Genomic DNA, 4,955 nt, shown 5'->3' on the forward strand with positions numbered 1-4,955 from the left:
GGACTATTTAAACCTAACTAACCTAAGGACATCACACACATCCATGCCCAAGGCAGGATTCGAACCTGCGACCGTAGCAGTCGCGCGGTTCCGGACTGAGCGCCTAGAACCGCTAGACCACCGCGGCGGGCGTCCATAATTTATCTCTTTGAGTATCGATCACTGATATTCACCTTCCCACTCACACCTTGTTCTTCTAAATGGTCATGAGGTAGAAAGATGTTTTTAAATGTGCCGTTTGAAGACGGATTCTTCACTAAGTCATAAACTATTTCATTATATTTAACATTAGCATGTCCCTCCAGTCACATAAATTTTACAAGCTTCCAGAGATTCATCTTCTTCCGTAGTGGCTTTCACAATGTCCATTATCAGTCCATTAGTTTCCTTGCGATGGTCTGGTTTCTCCATATCTTGAAGCTTGCTACTGCAATCCGTTAAAACGTTTTTGCTGTGAAGTTCTGCAAGAAATCCAAAGTTGCTAGGTAAGATTCTGCGAGCAGTGTAAAGCCACAAGTATAGCTATGGCTTTTGCAGAAAAGCTGGAAGCGAAATCTATTTCTTGTAACCTGTGCTTGTATTGTATTGTGTTGTATTGTATGGAAGTGGGGGGCCTAGAAACGATGGAGAGGCGTCGTCCCAGCCGTAGCCGTCAGTGGTACACAACCCCCACAACAGGCTACAGCAGTCCACCCATCCTACCGCAGCCCCACACCGAACCCAGGGTTATTGTACGGATCGGCCCACAGTAGACCCCCCCCCCCCCCCCCCCTGGGAACGTCTCAGCCTAGACGAGTGTAACCCCAATGTTTGCGTGGTGGAGTAATTATGGTGTACGCGTACGTGGAGACAGTGTTTGCGCAGCAATCACCGACATAGTGTAACTGAGGCGGAATAAGGGGAAGCAGCCCGCATTCACCGAGGCAGGAGGAAAACCGCCTTAAAAACCATCCACAGACTGGCCGGCACACCGGACCTCTACACTAATCCGCCGGACGGATTCGTGCCGGGGACCGGCACGCCTTCCCGCCCGGAAAACAGTGCTTGGATACTGGAAGGCGGAAAGTGTTGATAGGTTGCATGGTGCTAGTGAGGGAATTCTCCATACAGTCACATATCCATGGTTATACCAGGTGGTTTTAATTGCAGTGTAGTTACTCACGTAGGTCCGCTGTGAGCTGTAATTATCGTATGGCTTCGAAACTTGGTAGACATGCTAATGCGTTAGTGCGGAAAAGAATTAGTTCCATTTTTGGCCACCTGGTGCAGACCTACCGCTGTAAAGCATCTCGTCTACGTCTCCGGTGCTAATATTGAACATATTGTGTAAGCAGCGGTTCAACATCATGCCTCTCTCACTTGTCTGACCCGTTGTGCCCACGTCCGTTCTAATCAATTGTTGTTGTTGTGGTCTTCAGTCCAAAGACTGGTTTGATACAGCTTCCCATGCTACTCTTTCCTGTGCAAGCCCCTTCATCTCCCAGTAACTACTGCATCCTGCATCCTATATCCTTCTGAATCTGCTTACTGTATTCATCTCCCTCTACCATTTTCCCATTTATACCCCACTACGTTTCCCTCCAGTACTGAAATGGTGATCACATGACACCTCGGAATGTGTCTTACCCACTGGTCCCTCCTCCTAGTCAAGATGCACTACAGATTCCTCTTCTCCTCAGTTTTGTTTAGTACTTCCTCATTAGTTACACGATCTGCCCATCTAATCTTCACCATTCTTCTGTAGCACCACATTTCGAAAGCTTCTATTATCTTTTTGTCTAAACTGTTCATCGTCTATGTTTCACTACCATTCATGGCGACACTCCAGACATGCCTTCAGAAACGACTTCCTGACACATCTATATTCGATGTTAACAAATTTCTCTTCTTCAGAAACACTTTCCTTGCCACAGCCAGTCTACATTTTATGTCTTCTCTACATCGACCATTATCAGTTATTTTGCTTCCCAAATAGTAAAACTTATGCACTACTTTAAGGGTCTCTTCCGTAATCTAATTTTTTCAGCATCACCTAGATTTAATTCGGACTACATTCCATTATCCGCGTCTTGCTTTTGTTGATGTTTCATATTGTACCTCCTTTCAAGACAACTGTCCATTGCGTTCAACTGCTCTTCCAAGTCCTTTGAGTTTCGACGATGACATTGTAATTCTGTCAGAGACAGCGAAGTATTTATTTCTTCTCCATGGATTTTAATACCTACTCCAAATTTTTCTTTTGTTTCCTTTACTGCTTGCTCAATATACAGATTCAATAGCATCGGGGAGAGGCTACACCCCTATCTCACTCCCTTCCCAAACACTCTTTCCCTTTCATGTCCCTCGGACTCTTATAACTGCCATCTGGTTTCTGTAGAAATTGTAAATAGCCTTTCGCCTCCCTGTATTTTACCCCTGCCACTTTCAGAATTTGAAAGAGAATATTCAGTCAACATTGCAAAAGCTTTCTATAAGCCTACAAATGCTATATAAACGTAGGGTTGCCTTTACTTAACCTATCTTCCAAGATAACTCGTAGGATCAGTACTGCCTTGCGTGTTCCTACATTCCTACAGAATCCAAACAGATCTTCCCCGAGGTCGGCTTCTGCCAGTTTTTCCATTCGTCTGTAAACAATTCGTGTTGGCATTTTGCAGTCACGACTTATTAAATTGCTAGTTTGATAATTTTCACACCTGTCAACACTTGCTTTCTTTGGAATAGGAATTATTACATTCTTCTTGGAGTATAAATGTATTTCGCCGTTCTCATACATCTTGCTCACCAGATGGAAGATTTTTGTCATGGCTGGCACTCGCAAGGCTATCAGTAGTTCTAACGTTCTATTGCGTATGTAAAAATTTCTATACGTGTTTCTTGCATTCAGAGTTACCGATTTGCACTTGGTGGCCAAAATTGGATTTTTTCCAGCGTAAATCGGTTCCGCATCAACGTGCGAGAATATCTGCCAAGTTTCACTGCCATGCGATAATTACTGCCTACGCTAGATCTCTGTGAGTAGCTGCATTATAATTAGACTGAGATGACAAAAGTCGCATCAGTTGTCTGCTGCCATAGACCATTAACGCCACATCTCGCCGCAATGTCCTACCGGGTACGTTCGTCGAACGTACGACATTGACTTCCGCGGATATTTCACGCAGTGTTTCTTGTCTGTTAGCACCGACAACTCTACGCAAGCGCCGCTGCTCTTGGTCGTTAAGTAAAGGACTTGGGCTACCGTTCCTCATGGTGAGAGGTAATGCTTGAAATCTGGTATTCTCGCCACTCTCTTGACACTGTGGATCTCGGAATACTGAAATCCCTGACGATTTCCGAAATGGAATGTCCCATGCGTCTAGCTGCAACTACCATTCAATGACCAGAGGTTATTAATTCCTGTGGTGCAAGCATAATTACGTTCAAAATATTTTGACATGAATCACCTGAATTCAAATGACAGCTCCGCCAATGCAGTGCACTTTTATACCTTATGCACGCATTTCCAGCACAATCTGTATATGTCCATATTGCTATCCCACGACTTTTGTCGCCTCATTGTATAACCACGCGGTATATACGGACATCAAAAATAGTTTTGCATCACCTCGGTTTCCAGAGTTCCGGAACCTGTACAGAAAATTGGAATAGAGATCAACATAAACAGCATTTCCGCTCTTTTTATTGCTCAAGAAAACAACACATTGCATGCACAGCGAGACCTTCAGAGGTGGCGGTCCAGATTGCTGTACACGCCGGTACCTCTAATACCTACCTAGCACGTCCTCTTCCACTGATGCATGCCTGTATTCGTCGTGGCGTACTATCCACAAGTTCATCAAGGCACTGTTGGTCCAGATTGTCCCACTCCTCAACGGCGATTCGGAGTAGAACCCTCAGAGTGGTCAGTTAGTCAGCCCTTTTCAATCTATCCCAGGCATATTCGATAGGGTTCATGTCTGGAGAACATGCTGGCCACTCTAGTCGACCGATGTCGTTATCCTGAAGGAAGTCATTCACAACATGTGCACGAAGGGGGCGAGAATTGTCGTCCATGAAGACGAATGCCTCGTCAATATGCTGCCGATATGGTTGCACCATCGGTCGGAGGATGGCATTCAAGTATCGTACAGCCATTACGGCGGCTTCCATGACCACCAGCGGCGTACGTCGACCCCACACAATGCCACCCGAAAACTGCATGGAACCTCCACCTTGCTGTACTCGCTGGACAGTGTGTCTAAGGCGTTCAGCATGACAGGGTTGCGTCCAAACACGTCTCCGACGATTGTCTGGTTGAAGGCATATGCGACACTCATCGGTGAAGAGAACGTGATGCCAATCCTGAGCGGTCCATTCCGCATGTTGTTGAGCCCATCTGCACCGCGCTGCATGGTGTCGTGGTTGCAAAGCTGGACCTCTCCGTGGACGTCGGGAATGAAGTTGCGCATTGAGCAGTCTATTGCACACAGTTTGAGTCGTAACACGATGTCCTTTTGAAACGTCCCCTTGCAAAACTGAAGAATGACTGTGCTGGAAAAAAGTGTACATTATTTGATACAGAGACAGCTGAGTAAAACTGAATGTACTCAGATAGTTATCTCTTCACTTATTCTCTTCATCACTAAACTGACACACAATATTTTAGCGCAACGCAATCTGAGTTTCAATACTCCCTACAAAATAATGGCCCTGACTAACGATAACCTATACCTTTCATGAATCACTTACCTCACAAAAATCTTCGTTACTCCAACTACTACAGTAAAGCGTGCCTATACTGAGATAAATAAAAGATTCTAACTATTGAAGGCACTAACTACTGATAGGCATACTTAGAAAATGAAAGATTTTGATAGAGAACAAACAATGTATTTACCTTAATAGCGTTCAAAAGTCATAATATATACATAATTTTGTGACATCCAATTAAACAAATTTCGTTTCTCTGACGG

The sequence above is a fragment of the Schistocerca piceifrons genome, chromosome 10, assembly GCF_021461385.2.
Source record: "Schistocerca piceifrons isolate TAMUIC-IGC-003096 chromosome 10, iqSchPice1.1, whole genome shotgun sequence".
Classification (NCBI taxonomy): Eukaryota; Metazoa; Arthropoda; class Insecta; order Orthoptera; family Acrididae; genus Schistocerca; species Schistocerca piceifrons.